The sequence below is a fragment of the Pelodiscus sinensis genome, chromosome 2 (genome assembly GCF_052426305.1).
Source record: "Pelodiscus sinensis isolate ZL-2025 chromosome 2, ASM5242630v1, whole genome shotgun sequence".
In the NCBI taxonomy this organism is placed as follows: Eukaryota; Metazoa; Chordata; order Testudines; family Trionychidae; genus Pelodiscus; species Pelodiscus sinensis.
Window position 1 is genome coordinate 234,935,330 of NC_143053.1, and position 25,995 is coordinate 234,961,324.

At 42.9% G+C, this 25,995-nt stretch overlaps 1 protein-coding gene across 11 annotated transcripts in view; it reads left to right on the forward strand.

Annotated features, from left to right (window-relative positions):
- Positions 1-25,995, forward strand: part of CCNY (cyclin Y) — a 174,303-nt gene that overhangs the window by 90,087 nt on the left and 58,221 nt on the right. The gene's annotated exons all lie outside the window — the stretch shown is intronic.

Genomic DNA, 25,995 nt, shown 5'->3' on the forward strand with positions numbered 1-25,995 from the left:
AGAGCCAGGAATGCGCTGTGAAGCCACTGCCCCAATGGAGAAAAGGATGGGGCCAAACAGCTGCGAGAGGCGGCACAGCCGATATACGTCATTTCCGCTTCTGCATGCGGAGACAATGCACATGTAATGCCGCGTTACGTACCCTGCGGCGGCCTGCAAACATGCCTTGACCCCCTCTCCAGGTCAGTCTCACCTCTGCAGGACATGCACAGTGAATGGGCTCCCCTTTGGGTCCCTCCCCACTCTTGGCAGGAAGAGGGCGCTGGCTTCAGTCTTGCGGCGGGTGCAATGCGGGCTGAGAGAAAGCAAGGGGGAGCCTGTGCATTGCGCGTGGCACTGAAAATCATCCTGTGTGCCGCTTAAGGCATGCGTGCTGGACATTGCTGACCCCTGGTCAGCACTGCGTTGTCACAGCTCTGTAGTTGTAGAATGTAACTGTGCGACAGTGGTATCTGTAGAACAGACAAGCTCATGTTGTCTTTTTCTGGTGGCTTGCTTTCTTTGGATGTACTCCTCTGATCTATAAGCTGCAAGCTCGGATACATGGTTTGGTTTGGATGAATTCCAATGTTTTCACTGTCAAAGGCATAGCTTGAAAACACATCAAGTTAATGCCATTTTGGGCTGAAAGCCCATGAACCCTATATGGTTGTAGAGTTATTGTGGGAAACAAATAATCTTAAGTATGATATAGGATAAGGGAGAAGAACACAGAACCTTCAGGATCTGACCAGTACCTGGTGAGGGATTTTGCCAGACTTGGGGAGGTCATTTTTGGTCCCCTCCCCTCTATCTCCCTCCCCTCCCCCCGGCCCAGCTCCCCTCCTCTTGCTGACCCTGCTTCCCTTCCCACCCCACTGAGCAGTCACCACTGCTGCAGCTCTGAGACCCAGCAAGCAGAGCTGCCACATGCTGTGTGGCCCCACTGCCAGTTTGCTTGTGAGTAGCCCACTGCCCTGTCGTACCTGCAGGGGTCCCTGCTTCTGGCCCTCCACCCAGACTCTCTGGTCCTCCAACATACGCACTGAACCATGGATGCTGCTGGATCAGAGAGTTCCTGTTTAGAGGCCTTCAACCCGTATTAGTGTGTTGATGGCAGGTAAAGACAGCTTTTCCCCTCTGAGATTCCAGGGGTCTGTATTCTGGCTCTTGAGTACCTTCTTTCTTGACTGTGCATGTTACGCAGCGTGTTGATCTATTTAGCATTCATTAATTATCTACATTGTGTCATTTTATGAAAACTGTCTTAAGCCTTTTAACTGTATCCTTTGGTATATATGGTTGTGACAATTTTCTTCCACTATTTGATCTGAGGAAGTGGGTCTGGCCCACGAAAGCTCATCATCTAATAAACCATCTTGTTAGTCTTTAAAGTGCTACATAGTCATGTATTTTGTTTCAGCTACACCAGACTAACACGGCTACATTTCTATCGCCTTTTATGAAAACTGTCTTAAGCCTTTTTCTTTTGTCTCCTATTCAAGAATTTGTGCCCCTTGGTGTCTGATTTCTGAAGAAAGCTTTATGGGCATCTGGTCTTGTAATGACTAAGCTTGAAGGGCTTTTGATGTGTTGTGGTTTGATACTGTAGGATTTGCCCAGAATATCCCCCACTCCTTTCCCCCTCCCTTCTGCTCCTACCACTGACAGTTTCTTAGCTGCTTGTCCTCTGGTTTAAAGGTGAAGATAATCAAACCTTACATTCTCCTGGTTTTGGAAATCAAGAAAATAATGTAGCTATTTTCTTATTGCTGGATCTGTACTTGAAGCAAAGCAACCAAATGAACTGTGCAATTACAAAGCACCCAAATATAAGGGTTTTTTTTTCCTGTGTTTTGTTAGGTTTTCTGATGATGTATTCAAAATCCCTAACCTTCTGTTAAAGCTTGCTCAAATTGTTCATGAAGAAATAACGTGGAGCCCTTCGATATCCAGAGTAACAAGCATGTTCATTATTTGTGGCTATTTAAAATCCTTCACACTCTTAAAAAAATGATTGTGCTAAATAAGATCTTAGAATTCTATGAGAACTTGTGAACTTGTTAATTATTTAATTCTTCAAAATTAGTATTGCTACACCTGTGTGACTCTGGAGTCACTACACTAAAGTTGTAATGTAGAGTAGAATTTGGCCCAAAGGCCAAAGCTTTTTCATATGATCTAAGCAGTAATGGGGAAAAGTCTGCATGACAGTAAATTTTTTTTTTTGCATTATTTCATGATGCCTTCCATTATGAACCAAAATTAACAACTTTTTCAGGGGGCCTGTGTATTTTAGAGCCACTTGTTGCTCTATTTCTTGTTGAAGTCTGAGTTTGTGAACATGAGAATCCATTTTGGCAGCAGGACTGTAATCAGAACTTACTGGCTTTGGACAGCCTAAAGATGTGATAGTTTGTCTTTTTTTGAGTTAGCTGTGGGGGTAAGGGCTATTTTTTTAACTCCTTCATTTTCTTCCCATCCTGTTTTTTTTTTTTTTAACCAGCTTGTTTAACTGTAGGTTTTAATATGTTTTTTAAAAATATATTCAGTCTGAAGCCAAGATAGTTTGTTGCTTTTTGTATGTTCTCTTACCTGATCTTCAGGAGGGGTAATGGGAGAGCGGGGAGAGCCTTATTTCCAGATATCAGCTCTGCTCTGTGATCAGCATCCAGCGCACATTCTTCACAGTCACTTTCTGCTCCCTCCTAGGCTGTGTCCAGACTCAGGGTTTTTTTCGAAAAAAGTAGCCTTTTTTCGAAAAAACTTCACCTGTGTCTAGACTACAGCCGCGTTCTTTCGAAATTAAATCGAAAGAACGCGGCTTTTCTTTCGACGGCGGTGAACCTCATTTCTCGAGGAAGAACGCCTTTTTTCGAAAGTGCTCTTTTGAAAAAAGGCGTTCTTGCATGCCAACAGAGCTTTTTAGAAAGAGAGCATCCAGACTCACTCGCTGCTTTCTTTCGAAAAAGCAGCTTGCTTTTTTGAAAGTTCCGCTTGCAGTCTAGATGCTCTTTTTCGAAAGAGGCTTTTTCGAAAGTATCTTTCGAAAAAGCCTCTTTCGAAAGAGGCTTGCAGTCTAGACATAGCCCTACTTATCATGCTTCTCTGCACATTTGTGCACAGCATATCAGAACTGAGGGCTGCACTTGATTTCTTCCCGAATGTCCCTTACAAACTTAATGCAAAAGAAATCCCTTCCAAATTCCCTTTTCCAAACTCCTTAAAGTCAGTGGGATCTGTTGTACTATAGAGTTGAACTACAACAAAAATGGGAAAGTTACTGGTATCAACAGGTTACACACATTTTTTGACCAAAAATCTTCTTGAACTAACTCAGGCCCTAAATAAATTGCTTGGGAACAGCAGACATATATGAGAGATCCTCATCAGACATCTGAACATATCCAACTTCGCTTTTTCACAGAAGATCCAAATGGAAGCATCACAAATAGGCAAAATATCCAGATACTTTTTGAATTGTGTTTGTAGTCACAATTGAAAAAGATTTCTATTTTAAAAAACCATTAAGTGTCTCTCTGTATTTACAATAATTGTATCCAAGTTAATTTTAACAGGACATTAGCATATAATTAAGGAAAAACTTTAAAATTGTAAGTTTTCAAGGGGTGTAGGATTTCAAAGAGAGAACTCTGCTTCATATTTCAAGAAAAGCGCAAAGCATGTACACACTGCTTAGATGCTGTAAATTTCCTTCCTCCAATTGAACTGTGTAAAGTAAGCCAGAGGTTTTTGGACTGAGCTTACACTACTTATCTGTTTTTTGTTTAAAAGGAGTTGCTTCCGTTATATTAAGAGCTAACCTTAACCTATTATGTTAATGGTGCCACAAGACATTTTTTCACAATTGTACTAGCTGTCCCATTGGCAAGCAGAATGATTTGTTTCTGAGAATTGAGGAAGTGCTGAATTGGAAGCCCCGAATCAGTTTTCAGGGGGAGAAAAGAAATGACTCAGAACTTACATTCATATGGTAAGAATGTGGCATGAGAATGTTTACTGACAAAATAATACTGTTGTTTGAACAGTATTCCAGTTGCACATGAAGACATTGCTCTGGTAAACATTTGCATGCTCCTTTCCCTTTGTTTCTGTGTTTTTTGACTGTAATTATCACTGGAGGATTCAGGTTTGGCAACATAAAAAAGTTGCAAGCTATTTGGATAGTTGCTCTAAACATTGACTGTAGAAGATTGCTGTGGATGGTTTTTATGGTATGCCCCTCTGTCGGTCCAGAATGGATATACTGGGTAATTCTGTTCACAGGAATAGGAATAGGCTGTGTAATGTCACTAAGCACCAGCCCTGGCCCTCAGGAGTCCATTTCACATGCAGTCTGCCAGACTTCCTCCCTCTAACAGATGGTTTGTGCACTGTTTTTGCTTTCATTGGGAAATTCTCTATCTGTCCTTGTTCTGCTTCCCTTTCTCCTTCCTCCCCCACCCTCTTCGGTTTGTGAAATGATGCTTCTCTGAACTCCACCTCAATCCACTGTGCAGGAGCGAGGCCATCACTGGTGACTTGTTCCAGAGCCACCTGCCTTCAAGCTGTCAGCAGCGGTTTGATGCAGTCTGAAGACCAGCAGTAGCAGCTGAGCACTTGTGAAATGCCAAAAGAAGCTTGTGGTAAATTGTCTGCAGCTGAGTCTTTACACATTATCTTTCCTCAAGATGATCTGTCTGGTGTCACCACCTACCCCATCTAGACCTGGGCTGCCAATGGCTCTCCAACAGAAACCTTCCGTGATCTCTCTATGAGGGATAATAGGCCTTGAACCTGGGCCCACAGGTCCGTAGTGTTCATGCCACATGGGCCACATGAGCAGCTCACCTGAGAAACCATGGAAGGGTCCAGTGAAGGGAAAGCTCTTCTCTCCCTCCCCCCCCCCCCCCCCAGGAGCACCATATAAACCAAGAAGTAACATCAGAAAGGTGTCTGAAGAATTAGAATCCCTGGCTAGCTGCTACCATGGACTCTCCCTGATGACCTCACTCCTATGCCCTGTATTTGTGTTAGCTCCTGGCTTTTCCTTCCCCGTTTGCTGTTGGTTCCTCTCCCAGACTCCTGTCCACTTCCAGTTCCTGCTTTCTGGCCCTATTCCAGGTTTCTACTCCTTCGCCTTATCCCTCATGCTGTCTGGCTACGATCCCTGGCCTGTAACCTTTCTCTATCTCAACCTCCAACCTTCATCTTGGTACCTGATATTGCCTCTGGCTCAGAATTTTGGCTTGGTAGCTGCCTTTGCCTTCAGTTTTGACCCTTGGCTCCGATTCTTAGGCCAGATTCACGCTCAGATCAGTAGGCCTGAATGCATGCACCCCAGTCATTGCACTCACATTTTGGTTAGGGCAGTAGGACTGAAATCAGGTTATACTTACTCCTGGGGAGGTCTGCTCCCCAAAATTAAAAATTCTGTGCACAATACTTTAAAATTCTGCACAATTCTGCATATTGTATTTGTCAAAATTACACAATATAATCACTCCAGTATCAGGTATTTTTTTAACGTATTGCAAAATGTATACTTGTAACAATAGAGCAAACAGATTGAGGAAATGTTTTTGATTAATAGATTCTTTGCTAGGCATATTAATATAGAACATTGAGTAGTAATTCATTTAAACTATAATACAAAACTGTATTTCCCACATCCCTCAGAAGCAGTGCAAAGGCTCAGGGAAGTCAAAGGTAACAGAGGAGCTTAGGAATAGAGGGGAAATTGCTGAGAAGAAGGTTGGGGAGTGAACTTGCAATGGTTAAAATGGATACATCTGGTAATGCTATTTGGCAGATGAATTTCAGTATACAACTAATTTAAAGAAGTGTTGTTAAGCAGTCACCATTAGGAATCTAACAAGAGCGGTCATTCTTGGCAGTTCAAGGAAAGAGAAATGGAAAGATTTATAGTGATATTAAACACTGTTTTGAATATTTACAAATTTGCATAATGAATCTGCTTGCTCTCTCTGGATGGCAATGGTTTTCCACTCTTATTTGACAATGTGTATTTCTGACTCTTCACATAGTCCATCAGTTTGATGATGTTTTCATACTATTTCAAATTGTGCATTCTAGAGTGACACTGAAGTCTGAAGTGTGTTGTGCTCACATCAGATCAGGCAAAGTCATTGGTGAGATCTTGGTAGCTATAGCTCTGGTATTGAGATTTCCCCTTACAGCTAACAGTTGATTATTTCTGTCCTCTTCAAAGGCTTGGAAATCTTTGAGTATTGTGTCTTGCCATGCTGATGTGTTTGATGCAGGCTTCTCGAGATCTCGTTTTATCACACCAACATATGTGGTGGTGTTGCTTGCACTGCTTTATAGAGTGGCCTTAATTCTGATGTGCTTGTGTCAATTCTCCATGAAAAATTTTTCTGGGGAGTCAGTGCTCAGGCACCCTAATAATGCATTAAATCCAGCATAGTTGGGCTTCTATCCACAGGGCCTTAATGCTTGGGGGATTGGTCTTTTGGAGAACCTCCAGGTGGGTAATTTTGTCTTGCCAGTGAATCCCCATAATAGCATGCAGAGATCACATGAGAAAGGCCTCTATCTCTTTGGTATGGAATTTGTTTGGTGTCTCAGCTGTAGAGAGATGCGAACACAAAAGCATTGTTAAGTTAATGTGTGTTGAGAGGGTTATGTTGTGGGAGTTCAGGACTTTGTTATGTAGCTTTCTTAGCTTAAAATGTTGTTGTGCAGGGCCATATGGTGGCCAAAAACTTGTTGCTGTCAGCTTTGGATGTGACATTTACTTTGGCCATAGTTGTCATAAGAATGGCCATGCTGGGTCAGACCAAAGGTCTATGTAGCCCAGTATCCTGTCTGCCAAAAGTGGCCAATACCAGATGCCCCGGAGAGAGGGAACACAACAGGTATTCCTCACGTGATCCTTCCCCTGTTGCCCATTTCCAGACAAACAGAGGCTAGGCACACCATTCCTACCCATCATGGATAATAGATTCATTGAGGTTAGGTCCATCAATGGCTATCTAGCTTTTTTGAAACCTGTTAAAGTCGAGTCTTCACCACATCCTGTGGCAAGGAGTTCCCCAGGTTGACTGTGTACTGAGTAAAGAAAAACTTCCTTTTGTTTGTTTTAAACCTGCTGCTTGTTAATTTCATTTGGTGGCCCCTAGTTGTTATATTGTGAGAATAAGTAAATAACTTTTCCTTATAACTGGTGTGGAAAAAGTGAATATGATTTTATAGACCTCTCTCATATCCCCCCTTAGCCTACTCTTTTTTAAGCTGAAAAGTCCAAGTCTTTTTAATCTCTCTTAACATGGGACCCATTCCAATCCTCTAATCTTTTTTTGCCCTTTTCTGAATCTTTTCCAATGCCAAGATATCTTTTTTTGAGATGAGGTGACCACATCTGTACGTAGTATTCAAGATGTGGGTGTACTATAGTTTTATATAGAGGCATTAAGATATTCTCTGCCTTATTCGCTATCCCTTTTTTAATGATTCCTACTATTCTGTTTGCTTTTTTGACTGCCGCTGCCCACTGAGTGGCTGTTTTCAGAGACCTATCCACAATCACTCCAAGATCTCTCTCTTGAGTAGTTGTAGCTAAATTCGTCCCCATCCTATTGTGTATATATAGTTGGGATTATTTTTTCCAGTGTGCATTACTTCACATCCTGTCAACATTAAATTTCATTTGCCATTTTGTTGCCCAATCACTTAGTTTGGTGAGATCTTTTTGAAGCTCTTCATAGTCTGCTTTAGACTTATTTATCTTGAGCAATTTAGTATTATCTGCAAATTTTACCACCTCACTGTTTACCCCTTTCTCCAGATAATATATAAATAAGTTGAATAGGATGAGTCCCAGGACAGGCCCTTGGGGGACCCCACTAGTTACAGTACCTCTCTCCACTCTGAAAACTTACCATTTATTCCTACCCTTTGTTTCCTGTTGTTTAACCAGTTATCAATCCATGAAAGCACTTTCCCTCTTATCCCATGATAACTTACTTTACTTAAGAGCTTTTGGTAAGGGACCTTATGTGACGTAGTGGGGGGGTTGTTCACTTTTGTAGTCCTGTGTTCACTCTGTTGTTACATTCACTCCGCTGTATTGTGCTGGTATATTCACTCTTTGCTGTATTGTGCTGTATGTGGTCCCTACTGTTCTGGGAACTGCAACACTGTCTGGAGGAGGCGATTGACTCACTGCAGAAGTGTGTTCAGCCCTGACTCCTGATGGCCAGGCTTCGGAGATAAGGCTGGGGAGTAGGGCCTGGGGATGAGTCAGTCTCGGCTGTGTTAGCATGAGAGAAGAGGCTTAGGGCAGGAAAACGGGGGAGAAGGGCCTGGGACCCCTTTTCCCCGAGAGGAATAATGCTGTCTTCTCTTGTTCCCTGTGTTAACATGATCCTAGGCTACGCTGTGTCCCTGTGAAGTAATAATCCTTCTGTTCTACTTACTGGCTGAGAGTCACATCTGGCTGCAGATAGGGGTGCAGGGCTCGGGGAATCCCCGACCCGTGGTGATACCTTGTCAAAGGCTTTCTGGAAATCTAAGTATACTATATCCACTGGATCCCCCTTGTCCCCATGTTCATTGACCCCCCCCCCCCCCCCAGAACTCTAGTAGATTAGTAAGGTATGATTTCCCATTACAGAAACCATGTTGATTTTCCTCCCAACAAATTATGTTCATCCATGTGTCTGACAATTTTATTCTTTACTATAGTTTCAACTGATTTGCCTAGTACTGATGTTAGATTTACTGGTCTGTAATTGCCAGGATCACTTTGAGCCCTCTTTAAATATTGGTGTCATGTTAGCTATCTTCCAGTCATTCGGTACAGAAGCTTTCAAATCACAGTTAATAGTTCCGCAATTTCCCATTTGAGTTCTTTTAGAACTCTTGGGTGAATGCCATCTAGTCCCGGTGACTTGTTACTGGTAAGTTTATTAGTTTGTTCCAAAACCTCCTCTCATGACACCTCAATCTGGGACAATTCCTCAGATTTGTTACCTAAAAAGAATGGTTCAGGTTTGGGAATCTCCTCAATACCCTTAGCTGTGAAGACTGAAGCAAAGAATTCAGTTAGCTTCTCTGCAATGACTGCTTCATCTGAATGCTCCTTTAGCATCTCGATTGTCCAATGGCCCCATTGGTTGTTTAACAGGCTTCCTGCTTCTGATGTACTTAAAAGGTAATAGCAAAATGTTTTTTTGAGTTTTTGGCTATCTGTTTTTCAAACTCCTTTTTGCCTTTTCTTATTATATTTTTATACTTAATTTCACAAAGTTTATGTTCCTTTCTATTTTCCTCACTAGGATTTGACTTCCACTTTTTAAAAGATGTCTTTTTCTCTCTCACTGCTTCTTTTACTTGGTTGTTAAGCTACAGAGACACTTGTTTGGTTCTCTTTCTGTGTTTTTTAATTTGGGGTATGTATTTAAGTTGGGCCTCTATTATGGTGTCTTCAGAAAGTTTACGTGCAGCTTGCAGGGATTTTACTTTTGTCACTTTACCTTTTAATTTCTGTTTGACTAACCTTCTCATTTTTGTGTAGTTCCCCTTTCTGAAATTAAATACCATGGTGTTGGTCTGCTGAGGTGCTTGTCCCACCACAGGGATGTCAAATTTTATGGTCATTGTTTCCAAGTGGTCCAGTTATATTTACTTCTTGGACCAGATTCTGTGCTCTACTTGTGACTAAATCAAGAATTGCCTCTCTCCTTGTGATCATGAGGATGATCTTGTGGTTACAGAATATTGGTATAGCTCTGCATAGTCAGTTAAGAGGAGAGGACTGACCTGTTGATGGATGGTTTTTGTTCTTGGACAAAACTGGTCAGACCCTGCATTTGTTTGACTCCTAGTCCAATGTTTGTTGGGAGTTATTTCCTGGCCGCAAAGCAGCACCAGAACAACAGTCAGCAGCAATGTTGTTCATAGCATTTCTTCTGATAGTCCTCCTTGCCTGTGAGGCAGCAGGACTTTCTGGGGAAGGGTCATAGATCCCAGAGAAAATGGTCCTCTGACTCCAATTTTAGCCAGTAAGCTACTCCTCCACCTGCATCAAATGAGCAGACAGACCCATGACACCACTGCAGTTGCAACCACCCCTGCCCTCATTCCATTTGTTGGTTTCAGGACAGGCTGTCTCACTCTTATGATACTTGAGATTTAGTAATCATGGACAAAATAAGTCCTAGGTGCTGTGAGATTGGGCTATGCCATTTAATTTCTGAACATCCTTTTCCCTCACACCCTTCTATCCCATCCTCTTTCAGAGATTCCCTCTCAGCCATAGCTCCTTCATCAGCTCCAGGTTCTGCTTTCAGTGGGAGTTATAGAAGAGTTCCATGTCCTACCTACATCCAAAAGCTCTTCAGGTTCACTCCCCAAGATTCTTCTCAGCAGTTACTTCCCTTTGAAGTGTGCCCCCATACCTCAAAGAACAACAGTATCAGAACAAGTAACCAGCCTATATTTTACTAACCTGTATTTGGATTGAGACCATCAAAACAACTTCATAGCAGGTCTTTCTATACTGTAATGCAAGCTCAGGGCTAATAGAACTTGAGTTAGCAGACCCTGCAGTTGTTAACCAAGGGCTCCATTTGTAAACTGCTTAGGAATTGTTGATCCCTGGTCCCAGCATGGGGGTATAGTGTCTACGCTGCCTTATGAGGGCCTGACTTCCTAGCAGGCTCCCAAAATGTTGCTGCTCTAGCCTCTTGTTTGTGCTCTACTGTGGGAAAACTTCACTGTCACCACTTGACTGTTCAGAGGACCTGGAAAGTTGCCCTTTGGGATTATGGAATACTTGTGGTGACTTCCAAAGCTGCATCTACACTGCAAAGCAGCAGGGCTCGAACTCTTTGTCCGAGGTTGACTCAAGCTTGGACCCTCACCCTTGTGAGATCCTGAAACTCTGAGTTCAAGCCGGGGGTTAGCCCAATTTGTGTGTAGATTGCTGTGGGGTGAGGCTTGAGCCTCAGTTTGAACCCTGGACTTATTTGCAGAGTAGCCAGAGCCTCAGCTAATATTAAGTAGTTTAGATCCATTAATGTCAGTGAAGCTATGTTCATTTACACCGGCTGAAAATCTGTCCCTAGACTTTTGTTTTAAATTGAAATAACATGTAAAACAGGCATTTAAATTATCTGCTAGTCCATTTTGTCATATAGACTGTAACGGCTCACTTGTGATCTTAGATACATTACTGTGCCTCTGAGAGAAGCTGCTGAGCTTCTGAATGTGTAAGCAGTAGGAGATTTTTCAGGCAAGACTGCAATTCCCGCCCACATATCTGGAGATTATATAATCCGATTTTGTGCATATTTCACAGTGGCATGAAACAGGGAGAAAGTAGAAACAGCAAAGTGAAATTAACACTTCTAGTTATTTAAAGGAGAGCTAGGAAGTGCCAGATTTGCAGTATTATTATCTGGGAGACTGTGACACTGAGGGATTTTTTTTCTTTTGGTGGAGAACAGTGATTCCAGATGAGATTGAGAGTATTGGCAAGGCACTCTGGTCTGTCCAAGAGGGTCTGGATGCTCTCTTTCTAAAAAGCCTGTTTGCTTTCAAGAACGCCTTCTTTCGAAAGAGCACTTTCGAAAGAAGGCGTTCTTCCTCGTGGAATTAGGTTTACCACCATTGAAAGAAAAGCTGCGTTCTTTCGATTTAATTTCGAAAGAACGCGGCTGCAGTCTAGACGCAGGTGAAGTTTTTTCGAAAAAAGGCTACTTTTTTCGAAAAAAACCCTGAGTCTGGACACAGCCTAATTGAAGACAGTATCATAAAACTGCATAGGCATTCTTAATTACAGCATTTTCTAAACTTTGAGTGTTTGACTTTGCAACAATAGGAATGTGTATTGTGTGTATAATATATAAAAAGTTGAAACTTTAAAGTTACCACATGGCCCTGCAGAGCTAGTACCATTGGAAAGGAGAGATTCTCTGATCCCACTGGGGACTTAATGCTTTTTCTTAACCCTGGCATGTCTGAAGATGGACTACGTTTCTGCATGTTTGATTGAAACAATTTTCATTCACTTGCGGGTGCTCATGGAGTCACCATAACAAGGGCACATGGGTTTACAGGCCTTTTTTGTTTTAAAATTAAGTACAAATATTATCTCTTCCAACTTTCCCTCAATTATACCTGCAGTAGGGTTTTTTCCCTGTAAATTATATGGCAGATGCATAATATAACCACTTGATGCATAGTAGTTTTATCAACATTATTCACGAGTGGTTAGCTTAGATGTTGAGGGCTAGATGAAAGGGATGAGTATGAGGGAGAAGAAGGGCATGGATGGAAAAGTGAAGGAGAGAAACAGAGCATCTCCCATTCCATTGCTATAAAGTCCCTGTTTAGAGCTGCAAAGTTTCAGGATATTTGCCTAAAACTAGTTACTGATCCAGGACTGAACATGACTCATCCTGGGCATTAGGCCAGTGTAATTTTGGGAAGAATTCCATGTCTGGGGGAAGAAGAAAACATTTCTATAGGAGCTGAATTTAAAAATAGCTGTATAAAATGTTTGTGCTTGTTTGAAGCTGCTCACAGGTTTGGAATGATCAAATAAGTCCCAGTGGCAATAAACCAGTGGCAATAACTAAAATGATCACAGGGCTCTGCAGTTGAGCACATTGAAATCCACGCCAGCTGTATGGCATGCATGTATAAGAAATACAGTTGCCACAGGGTAGGATCTATCCTGCCTATACTGCTTTCAGGAACAAAAAGTTTCAAAATGTGAATGGAGATCTTTTTTTCACTGAGCTTTTGATCCATACTCATTTGTTCCTGTGACAAGAACAGCCTCCTCCCTACTCTTCCTCCCCCTTCCTTGCTGGTATGTAAACCATGTGAGTCTGACTAAACTTCCCAGGATCCTGTGAACAAGCCTAAGGGTATGTCTACACTACCCCGCTAGTTTGAACTAGCAGGGTAATGTAGGCATACCGCACTTGCAAATGAAGCCCGGGATTTGAATTTCCCGGGCTTCATTTGCATAAGCGGGGCGCCGCCATTTTTAAAACCCTGCTCGTTCGAAACCTGTGCCGCGCGGCTACACGGGGCACGAACTAGGTAGTTCGAACTAGGCTTCCTAGTTCTAACTACCGTTACTCCTCGTGGAATGAGGAGTAACGGTAGTTCGAACTAGGAAGCCTAGTTCGAACTACCTAGTTCGTGCCCCGTGTAGCCGCGCGGCACAGGGTTCGAACGAGCGGGGTTTTAAAAATGGCGGCGCCCCGCTTATGCAAATGAAGCCCGGGAAATTCAAATCCCGGGCTTCATTTGCAAGTGCGGTATGCCTACAGTACCCCGCTAGTTCGAACTAAGAGGGTAGTGTAGACATACCCTAAAAGAGGGAGCTGTTTGGAGATCCAACTTTCATGGAGGTGACAGCCTCTGTATCATAGTCCTAATAAGATCCTGATGTGTATTTGTGGTTCACACCTTTTCTAGGTGCATGTTTTTGCACTATATATCTTAACTAGAAATACATTGACGCCATCTGACATTCCTGTTGCTGCAATGGCTTTTGGATTCAACCAAAATTCAGTAAATAAAGGAGTGGTACCTCTGACTGGCTTATTATCACTTGCACTCTTATACTCGTGCACACACAATTCATTTAGATTTTGGATGGTAAGAGAGGTTTTTCTTGGAGTAAGGGGCCAGAGGGTGCTCCACCCACCCCGCCTGCATCTGTTTGGTGGCACTGCTTGCTTTGGCTTGTGTATCTGCCCTACATTCCCTGAGGCCCTGTACTGAGGCTATCTAGGCAAACTGCCCTCAGTTCCTTCTCAACTGCCTTTGGTCAGAGTGGAGTTGATCAAGTGCCTGTTTTCCATGTGCCTTTTCCCTCCTTCATGATCATTTTAGTTTTGATAGTTCTTTGTACTGGTAGGTGGGACGTTTCCTCCCCTTCTCTTTCCTCCCCTCCCCCCCTCCCCCCCAATCCCATTGCGGGTCTTTAATAAGTTTTCTTCTGTTAGGGATGTTGGGCTCTGTCCAATTTAAAAGGTGCTTATGTTGCGAAGTGCTAGTGTAAGATCTGTGTCTGCACTTCTTTTAAGGGAAGATCCTGAAAGAACAGAGAAATAAACAGTAAGCTCTTAATTGTAGAACAAGCCTTAAAACCAGCTTCAGAGCCAGGTACAAAAAAATCCCCCTGTACAGGAACCCTTCACCTCTGTGGGTGTCCTGTCATCATCAACAATATGGTCACCAAGACCTTCTAAGGGGAAGACGGCATGGAAACCCTGGTCTCCAACACTCTTCATGAATGAGATACCCATAACTGTGCCAGTGTTACTGAGAGGTTCTCATTCAAAGGAGGAGGAGGAGAGGAACATCACAGAGTTCCTCATCCAAGTAGCTGTAGTCACTGGAGGCCTCTGGCCCCAAGAGAAGTGCTAGTGAGGCTCCAAACAGTTTGCGTACTGCGAAGCATGCTAAGACGTAAAACTATCTCAGTGGTAAAGGGCTCAGTTCCAAAGACTGCCACTGCCAATAGAACAACTTCGGTGAAACCTCTACCCCTTCAGTATCGATGTCAGCATGTCACAGGATGGTTTCTGCAACATCATCAATGCCTCCACAGAGTCCTGTTGGTTCAAGTCAGCTCTGTCCCTCAGCGAACACAGGAGATCTTGTTAGTCAGTACCATCCATCCTTTTCTCCACTCTGAGCCTGAAGAGACCTTTGTGAAGCAAGAGGCAGTGGCAGACAGCAGGGTTACCCCTCCTCCTCCCACCCATCAGCATGGCTTCATTGTCTCCGGATGAGACAGTCATGTCACCACTGACACTGTTAGGTAATGATTTTAGGCAATTCCAAGTCCTGATGAAGTAAGTAAATAACATCATGCAAATTCCCCTGCAAGAGATCCAGGATTCCCATCACAGATTCCTGGACATACTGCACACATGTACTTCAGCATGGTTAGCACTGCCAATTAAAGAAGCCCTCTTTGAGCCAGCCAAAACCATCTGGCAAACTCTAGCTATACTCCTCCCACATAAGCAGTTTGATTAAAAAAATAAATAAAATACTGTGCCCCGGCCAGGGACTTGGAGTTTTTATTCTCTCAGCCAGCACTAAAGTCTCTGATGGTGGACACAGTCAATGATAGGTACAGGCAGCATACCTCAAACGCCACCCCAGTCATAAGTATCGAAAAGATCTGGATCTTTTTGATTGAAAGAGATATTTGTCAGCATCATTGCTGGTCAGGATAGCTAGTCACCAGGCTATGTTGTCAGAATAGGACTACCAGAACCGTCAGAGGTTTAACGCTTTTATTGACCATTTGCCGCAGGCATATTGAAAACAGTTCATAGAAAAAACTTCATGGCAGGTTGCAGTCAGTGTGGTGGACACTTCCCCCACTGTTAATAATATATGGAGATATACCATCTCATAGAACTTGAAGGGACCTTGAGAGGTCATTGAGACCAGTCCCCTGCCTTCACAGGACCAAGTACCATTGCTGACAGATTTGCCTCAGATCTCTAAATGACCACCTCAAGGATGGAGCTCGCAACTCTCGATTTAGCAAGCCAATGCTCAAACCACAGAGCTATCCCTACTTTCATGATAGTGATGAGGCAATTAGCCTGATTTGAGTCCTCTAGGTTTCCAGAAGAGGCTTTTTCTATCGATTGGAGCCCTGTACCATTTGGGGATATTCGTGTGGTTCTTAAGTCTCATGAAATGGCCTTTTGAGCCTCTAGCTGCATGCTCACTTTTCATTTTTACCAAAGTTTTGTAGCAATTGTAAATCTAATTCAATGAATGCCAGTGAAAATGAGGTAGGAGCAGAGGCTAAAATAGGGAAAGAACAAGTTAAAAATTAGACAAGTGAGATGTTTTCAAGGCTCTAGGGTGTAATGAAATTTATCCTAGTTATTCTGTAAGGTGACTGTGGAAATATCTAAACCATCAGTGATTCTCTTTGAAAAGCCATAGAAGATGGATGAGATCCCAGAGGACTCGGAGGGTGCATCTACATGGCACCCTTAGCTCTAAATAAGCTACACAATTTGAGCTACACAAATTGCATAGCTTAATTGAGTTAATTTCAAAATAAACCGCTATTCCGAAATGTTTGTTAATCCTTGTGGAACAAGGTTTACAGGGACGTCAGAATAGTGAATCCATTACATTTCAAAATAATGTGCTGGAAGTATCCCGAAATAGTGCCAGAGTGTAGATGAACCTGGAAAAAATAGCTATTGTGTCAATTTATAAAAAAAGGGGGGAGGAGGACAACCTGGGGAATTACAGACCAGATAGCTTAACTTCAATGCCAGGAAGGATAATAGAGCAGATAATTAAGCAATCAGTTTGCAAACACCTAGAAGACAATAAGGTGATTAGTAACTGCATGGATTTATTAAGAATAAATCATGTCAAACTAACCTAATAGCTTTCATTGGCTGTCTAAAAAGCCTTATGATTAGAGAGGAAGTGCTAGATGTGGTGCATGTTGACTTTAGAAGGCTTTTGATACAGTCTTGCATGACCTGCTCATAAACAAATTAGGGAAATACAACCTAAATGGATGATTTAGTTGGGAGTGGTCCTGCTTTGGGCAGGGGGCTGGACTCAATGACCTCCTGAGGTCTCTTCCAGCCCTAGGATTCTATAATTCTATACTGTAAGGTGGGTGCATAATTGGGTTTTAAAACCATTTCCAGAGAGTAGTAAGTGGTTCAGACAAGGTGGAAGGCCATATCAATGAGGTCCTGCAGGGATCAGTTTTGTTCAATATTTTATCAGTGATTTAGATCAGTGTTTGTCAACCATTTTTGATAAATTATTTTTTGAAAAAGGGGTACTTTAAGTATCCCCAATGACCCACCCCTCCCCCAAAGCCAGGCACTGGACATATGGTAACCCTACCTTTAAAGTACTTGCAGGGAGCAAGTGACCTGCCAGTTCTGGGCTTGCCATGTGAGGCTGTGTGCTCCCACCCCTGCCCAGCGCCCCCCCTATCGTGGCACCCTGGGCTAACTGCCTCTCCCTGTGTCCCCCCTCGCTACGCCACTGATGGGTGGGGGTCCTTTGGAGCAAAGCTTATTGTGCCATTTCACTGCCTTTTAGCTCCTCTCCACAGCGCCACAGGGAAGGGGCAATGGGGATGTGTTGTACTGAGCTACTGGCGGGAGTGGGGGTAATGCATGTCTCCAGATTCAGTTGCCCTCCCCACTGGAGCACCCTGGGGAGGCAGCAGTGCAGGGTGGCAGGCAGACAGTGCACAAGGGAAGCTGGTTTTTAAACTGGCTTCCCTCATGGACCAGCTCCACCTGCCGCCATCTGCTGCTGCCTCTGATAGAGAGGCAGCAGTGCACGCTGGTAGAAGGCTTCCTGGGAGTGGGGCCAGGAGCACACTGGCTACTGGCCCTGCTCCTGGGGACTAATAAATAGTCATGTAACCGCAAAGATTTAACGCAATTACACGACCATTCAGTTACCCGATAGCTAACCACTCTACACAGCTTGATACGCCATTCCCTTTAAACATAGGAAGATCTTAACTAACATAAAATCAAACAAAGTGCATTAAAGGTGATCAGTTTAGCACGCATCCGATCAGAGTTCTATTCAACTAACTGGAGTCTCCCTTCATTTTTTTTTAAGTGCCTCTATTTAGTACAAGATAGCATAAAATTACAAGTTATGCACTTCACTCAGTTTGTAAAAGAAAAAGTACCTAACTCATTGGAGCAAAATGCAGGACAATGTAGCACTTTAAAGACTAACAAGATGGTTTATTAGATGATGAGCTTTCGTGGGCCAGACCCACTTCCTCAGATCAAATAGTGGAAGAAAGTAGTCACAACCATATATACCAAAGGATACAATTTAAAAAAATGAACAAATATGAAAAGGACAAATCACATTGCAGAACAGAAGGAGGATGCGGGGGGGTGGGAAGGGGGAGGAAGGAAGGTAAGTGTCTGTGAATTGCTGATATTAAAGGTAGGGAGAGTGGGATGTTTGTGAGTTAATGGTATTACAGGTGATAATTGGGGAAACTGTCTTGATAATGGGTGAGAAAGTTCAAAGACTTGTTAAGTCCCTGGTGGTAAGTGTCGAATTTTAACATGAATGACAGTTCAGAGGATTCCCTTTCAAGTGCAGATGTAAAAGGTCTTTGTAGCAGAATGCAGGTGGCTAAGTCATTTAGAGAGTGTCCTTTCTGGTTAAAGTGGCAAGAAACTGTTTTCTCTTTGTGATCTTGTCTAATATCTGTTTTGTGGGCATTAATCCTTTGGCGAAGTGTCTGAGATGTTTGTCCAATGTACATAGCAGACGGACACTTTCGGCACATGATAGCGTAGATTATATTTCTGGATGCGCAGGAATATGTGTTCTTGATCTTATAACTCACTTGGTTAGGTCCAATAATGGTATCAGCAGAATGAATATGTGGACAAAGCTGGCAACGGGGTTTGTTGCAAGGGAAGGTACCAGGGTTGGTATTAGTGTGGTATGTTCTGTGGTGGTTGGTAAGAATCATCTTGAGGTTAGGTGGTTGTCTATAGGAGACTATGGGTCTGTCTCCCAGAGCCTCTTTGAGTATGGTATCCTGTTCCAATATAGGCTGTAGTTTCTTGATAATGTGTTGGACAGGTTTAAGTTGGGGGTTGTAGGTGATGACAAGTGGTGTTCTATTGTTGGTTTTCTTGGGTCTGTCTTGAAGTAGATGGTTTCTAGGTATTCGTCTGGCTCTTTCAATTTGCTTTTTTGTTTCTCTGGGTGGGTAGTTGAGATTTATAAATGCTTGGTAGAGATCCTGAAGCTTCTGGTCTCTGTCAGTGGGGTTAGAGCAGATGCGGTTGTATCGAAGGGCTTGGCTATAGACGATGGATCGTGTGGTGTGTTCTGGATGGGAGCTGGATGCATGTAGGTAACTGTATGAATCAGTGGGTTTTCTGTAGAGAGTGGTGTCTAATTTTCCATTGTTGATTTGTACGGTGGTGTCCAGGAAGTGGATCTCTCGTGTAGAATGGTCCAGGCTGAGGTTGATTTATAAATCTCAACTACCCACCCAGAGAAACAAAAAAGCAAATTGAAAGAGCCAGACGAATACCTAGAAACCATCTACTTCAAGACAGACCCAAGAAAACCAACAATAGAACACCACTTGTCATCACCTACAACCCCCAACTTAAACCTGTCCAACACATTATCAAGAAACTACAGCCTATATTGGAACAGGATACCATACTCAAAGAGGCTCTGGGAGACAGACCCATAGTCTCCTATAGACAACCACCTAACCTCAAGATGATTCTTACCAACCACCACAGGACATACCACACTAATACCAACCCTGGTACCTTCCCTTGCAACAAACCCCGTTGCCAGCTTTGTCCACATATTCATTCTGCTGATACCATTATTGGACCTAACCAAGTGAGTTATAAGATCAAGAACACATATTCCTGCGCATCCAGAAATATAATCTACGCTATCATGTGCCGAAAGTGTCCGTCTGCTATGTACATTGGACAAACATCTCAGACACTTCGCCAAAGGATTAATGCCCACAAAACAGATATTAGACAAGATCACAAAGAGAAAACAGTTTCTTGCCACTTTAACCAGAAAGGACACTCTCTAAATGACTTAGCCACCTGCATTCTGCTACAAAGACCTTTTACATCTGCACTTGAAAGGGAATCCTCTGAACTGTCATTCATGTTAAAATTCGACACTTACCACCAGGGACTTAACAAGTCTTTGAACTTTCTCACCCATTATCAAGACAGTTTCCCCAATTATCACCTGTAATACCATTAACTCACAAACATCCCACTCTCCCTACCTTTAATATCAGCAATTCACAGACACTTACCTTCCTTCCTCCCCCTTCCCACCCCCCCGCATCCTCCTTCTGTTCTGCAATGTGATTTGTCCTTTTCATATTTGTTCATTTTTTTAAATTGTATCCTTTGGTATATATGGTTGTGACTACTTTCTTCCACTATTTGATCTGAGGAAGTGGGTCTGGCCCACGAAAGCTCATCATCTAATAAACCATCTTGTTAGTCTTTAAAGTGCTACATTGTCCTGCATTTTGCTTCAACTACCCCAGACTAACACGGCTACATTTCTATCACTAACTCATTGGGATAGATATTAGGGATGTTAAATTTCAATGAATCAACTAATGGAGTAGTTGATGGAATTTCCATTGACTATTCAATTTGTTGATAAGGAGTGGAGAGGGGCACTTGCTATACCTTCTGCACCTCTGCCTTTTAAATGTAGTAAAAGCAAAAGAGTAGCAGGGACTCAAGCAGTTCCCACTTGACTGGAGTTCTGCCTCTCCCTTTGAAATGTAGCAAGTGCCCCACAAGGCTTTTAAGCCATCTTCCCCCAGCACTGGCTCCTGCTCCCCAACCTTGCTGCCTCTCTGATAGTGACAGCAGAGGGAGCGGGGAAGAGCGACTAGTCAAGTGACTACCTGCCATCCCGAAAAACATATCCTTATCAGGTAGTCGACTAGTCGCTTACATCCCTAATAGAAATGATGCAAAGAGGTCAGAAGGAACTCTTCTCTTTTTTTTTGTTGTACCTCAGGCCCTATTTTCTCAGAAGTATTCCCCTCAGATTTTCAGAAATCCCAGATTCTTCTCGCGCCCCTCCCCCCCGCCCGATGGAGCACTGTGTCTCTCTTTACTGATTTCCACACTTGTGGGTACTTATAATAAAACAGAAGAAGGTTTATTTATGAAAGAATAGAGATTCAATTAGAAACGAGAATATGGTGGAAAGAAACAGTTACAATAAAGCACAAAATCACAAAACTCAAACTAGTGCCTGTGCTTACTAATAGTTGCCTTTCCTGTCTAATAAAGTAGTCCCCATTATCTCTGACTCCCCCACACTGAGTTCAGTCTCTTGCAGAGCTGGCTGACTTTACAGGGATCAGGCTCCATGCTTTCATGAAAACACCCCTGCTCCGTGAGAGATTTGTCAGTGAATGGATTCAGAGTCTTCCCCCCCCCCCCCCAACTCAGTATTCTACTGAAACAATCTTTTGTCTCTATTCACAGATTAATTCTCTGTCATAATATTCCTCTCTTTTTTTTTTTTTTAAAAACCTCCACGTGGTTTAAATTTTGCAGTTGTCTGATGGTTTTCTCTTGGTTTTGGAATGGAGCAAGGCTTGATAGTTAAGCCTTGCATTACATCATTGTCTAACTAGGGAGGTGCAACCATTTTTTTACTGCTTGAATGGACCATCCGTGAGACACATTATCCCTGATGACTAGCTTTTACTGCAAGATCATACAGCATATTTTCAGAACAGTTACATTATTCTTTCAGTATTGTTCATTGTAGCCTCTAAAACTAACTTGCCTTTATATATTGACTCTTTATTTATACTCTGTAATGCAAGGAACCTATAGGCCTGTATCCTGTAAGACATGGGGCTTCCGCAGTTAGCATAAAGCTTGGGTCTGTGGACTTCGGAATAGGTAAATGTCCCGATCATAACCCCTAAGTTAAGATGAATAAACTGTCATGTATAAGAGACTGGCAACTCAACATTAGGAGATTGAGGAAATAGAAATAATTAAGAGGGAAATACTCCCTACAGAATGTGCATTAAACATAGTGTCAGCATAACATAAAAAAGTTATGTCCAGCCCAGGGCAGCAGCAGAGAGAGATGTAGTCCTGGGGAGGTGCCAGAATAATGGCCACTGTGGCAGGGGAGCAGGCAGGGGAAGGTGATGGTGATGAAGATGATGGCTAATGTTCCAGCTTGTTCTACAAAAGATGGCATGAGTGTATGGGTCATCTGACTATACTTTGTAGGACATCTGTCTGCCTTAAGGATGTTAAGTATCGACAAACTGGCTAATAGAATAGTCAATGCATTTTTGCATCAACTATTTGATTAGTCGATAGGGCGCTTTCGCCTTTGAAGTGTAGCAACAGCCCTAGGGCCCCGATCCTGCAAACACGAAGCACACAGGTAAAAGTGCTGCACAAAACCCAGGATCAGCTGGGCTCCCCAGCTGGTCCAGGGCTCCATGTGGTGCTGCCTCTTAGAAATGCTGCAGGGAGCCTGATGCTGGCTCCCAGCAGCATTTCAAAGCAGCAGCGCTGCATGGAGGCCATGGTCAGCAAGGGAGTCCCCAGCTGATCCTGGGCTCCGTGTGGTGCTGCCTCTTTGAAATGCTGCGAGGAGACTGAGGCTGGGCTCCCTGTTGCGTTTCAAGGAGACAATACCCCATGGAGCCCAGAGTCAGTGAGGAAGTCCCCAGCTGAATAAATCAAGTACATACAACAGTTGCCAAGTTCTTGGATCTGACTTGAAGCAGTGATGAAATAGTCTGTTGACTTGTTCAGTCCCTTGGTTAGAAAGCTCCCATTAGTATAAGTCCATAGGCCAGAAATGAGAGCTGGAAAGGGCAAACTGGAGATGTCTCAAGGGCCTTTATAACTCCTGCCTTGTGGCGAGAAACTTTGTTTCAAACAAAGCCTTTAGCATAGTTTGTGGGAAAATACAGGCACAAGATGGAATTTGGTGTCACATGTTCTAGTCATATGCTTCAATGCAGGGGTGGCCAACCCATGGCTCTGGAGCCACTTGTGGCTCTTCTGAAGTTAAAACGCAGCTCCTTGCTCAGGCACTGACTCGGGCTGCAGCTACAGGTGTCCACTTTCTAGTGCTCAACTCCTGGCTTCACCTCCTCCAAGTGTATTACTGCCTTGCTCCTTCCCTCCCCCAGAGAGCCTCCTGAGAGCCATGAAAAAGCTGACTGCAGTGGGCAAGAGGCACGGGGAAGGAAAAGGAGGCAGTGATCGGTTGGGCTGCTGATGGGCAAAAGATACTGGAGATGGGAGAGGAGGTATCTGCTGGGGACTGCTGACAAATTACTGTAGCTCTTTGGCAATGTACAGTGGTAAACTGTGGCTCCTTCTCAGGCTTAGGTTGGCCACACCTGCTTCCATGAGTTTAGCAAATGTGAATTGGCCTCTGCTATGTCAGACCATCCACATTAAAGTCTGTCATGTGTGGATAAGCTTCTTTCATGGCCTGGTGTGTGTGGGTGGGGCATCACTCAAATACTCCATTCACAGTGTGTTGGCTAAACTTGATGTAAAATGCCTTGTGGCTGTTACCACAGGAGGAAATGCATTTGAAATATAGGCACATAGTCAATATTCAGAACTTTAAATACAAAAACGATGCATGCTTACAAATAGGATAATCACATTCTGAAGATTGTAGCTTTTATTACAGTGGCATCAATAATGATCTATATAATCACATGTAATAATAAAACATCACAACTTCCTTGTTTGCTCTCATTATTCTCCTTTATGCCAATTATTGAAGATTGTTCAGATTTAAAAAAAGTTGTCTGTGCCTCAGTTTACTTATTGGGAAATGAGTAATTGCTCCTGTATTTTCTGCTTTGTGGTATACTTCAGGAGCTCCCAGTCAAGTCTCAGGTTTCTGTACATCATCCTTCTCTGGATAGAGACTCTTCCTTCACACCTCTGAGTGAGGTTTTAAAGTTGCACGGCCACCTCTTACCTACCCATGTGTTACAAGGTAGTGTTTGCTAAGCATTTTGATGCTTTGAAGAAATGAGCTAGACACGTAAGTAGTATAAAAGTATCATTAGGTTAGAAATGTGCTACATCTTTGAGTCTGTTTGTTCAAAAATTTCTCCTAAATCAGTGGTTCCCAAACTTTTTGACATCACACCCCTCTTTTTTTGATTTTTTTTTTTAAAAACCCTCACGCCCCTATGCTCCCAAATAGCAGCAAAACTTGTTGAGCAAAAGGAAAAAGGGAACTGAACAGGGCAGCAAAACTTGATTGGGGGGGAGAGGGAAGCTGGTTTGCCTTGTGCGCCCCCTGGAATTTCATCACACCCCCTAGTTTGGGAACCGATGTCCTAAATGGCAAGAACTAGGAACGCCAAATTTCTTCTTATCCTACCTAACTTAAAATAAGGTCAGGGTTTGGTTGTGCCAGGAAAACTGTAATTGCCAGGAATAGGACTGTTTCCCATATTATGGAAGGGGAGGGGGGCACAGAGAAAAGGGATGCAATACTGACCTTTGAAGGGATTGTGGTAACTGCTTTGAAACTTAAAACGATGTGTGTACTTCTGTTGACTTCCTCATACATACGTCACAGACTTCTATACAAGTTTTAAGTACAATCTTCAATGGAGTTTGTTGACCAGCTTTAAATTGAAGTGCATATGTGTTTGCAGTTGTACAGTAAATTGAGATTTTACTTATCTCAGGTCTATCACAGCCTGAAAATGTATTCACCAGGTAAAAATATTCCTCCAATAGTGCTGCTTCAATAGTATATAAACAATTATAGCCTAAAGAAGTGGTTTTCAATCATTTTTTATTTGCATATCCCTAAGAATTTTTTAATGGAGGTGCAGACCCTTTTGGTAATCATAGATAGTCTGCAGGTTCACAGAGGTTCATAGACCACACGTTAAAACCACTGGCCTAAATAAAACGTTTTCTCTTTTACCCTGTTCTTTTCAATATGCTGTCAGAGAAGAACATTGTATCTGAAGAACTAAATATCACTTTAAATTCCTGTCCTCTTTTAATTTTCATTTGATATTTCTTCCACACTAAGTCCCTTTATAGTCCTGTTACTTTGTTTAGATGGAAACTCATCTTAGAGATATGGAAATCAGTTTTTCTTTCTTCCTTGCAAGCAGTGCCTGAACCTGTGCCAAAATGTCCCTATGTACTGAAAAGATGAGGGTCAATCCTGTGGCCTTAGACTGGAACAAAAGGAAACACCTGTCTGCTCAAGTGCTTTCTTTAAATGTCAGAGTTCAGCTTCGTTTTAGAGAGACTGCTTTAGTGACTGATTTTTACATTGCCGTGCTGTAAACAGAAATTGCATGGAAACCTCTACAGTAGGATAAAATCATACTGGTTTTACTAATATGAAAGATGACACTCAACAATTTTAAAGTATTGTTTATTCTTCTACCTAATGAAATGCATCTTGGTTCAGACTGGAAAATTACCTTAGCAGCGCCACTCATCTCATTGCAGGTCATCTGCTTTCTATTATTTACTTCTTTGGTGCTATTTCTGAATAAGACATAGAAAGCCGTATGAAAAATGTTGTTTGTTGTCATGAACTGTTCAGTTTCTCAGAGAAATAAGACGCCATCTCAATCTTTTGTCAGCACCACAATAAATTATGATTTCTAAGAGTAGTAACCTGACTTTCCAATGGTTTGGTGACCAGTTGGCAGGATTCTTTTGTTGAGTGTGCTGGAAGAATTATTTGAAAATCTGGATATAATAGTGTAGTCGATTAACTGATTAACCTAGAAGCAAAAAAGCTTATAGGTTAATGCTATAGACTATATTCATTTCCCTCCCTCGCCAGTACATTTTTTAGCAGGTTGGCCAGCAGCCTGGCTCAGTCCTGGCTTGTGACTGGACTCGGGCTGAGGCTCTGCATTTAAAGTGTATTAGGATCCGGGTGGGCAAGCAGCCCAGCACAGTTCTAGCTTGCGCTGGGTCCGGGAGCTCAGACCCACCCTAGACGGGCTGTTGCCACCCCGCGCTGCTGCCTCTGATATAGAGGCAGAAGCATGGTGTGGCAGGGGGCTCCTTGGGAGTGAGGCTGAAGCGCACTGGCTACCAGCTCCACCTGCGGGGACTATAGAATAGTTGACTAACCAATACGAACTCATGAGGTTACTCGACTATTCAATTAACCGATATTTAACATCTCTACTTGGAAATAATAAGCCTCTCCCCAATTGGGAGGTTGATTCAGGTGTCACTTGTTGCATATGAGGCGGAGATAGTAGGCCTGATCTGTGGAATCCAGCTGTGGTTCTCAACTAAAACCCCACAAACAGTCTTTATGTTGTGCTTGCAAGGTGAGGATCATGTTTGGGGATGCAATGTGGGATGAGAAGACGTGGTGCTGGTTGTGATGTTGAGGGAACAG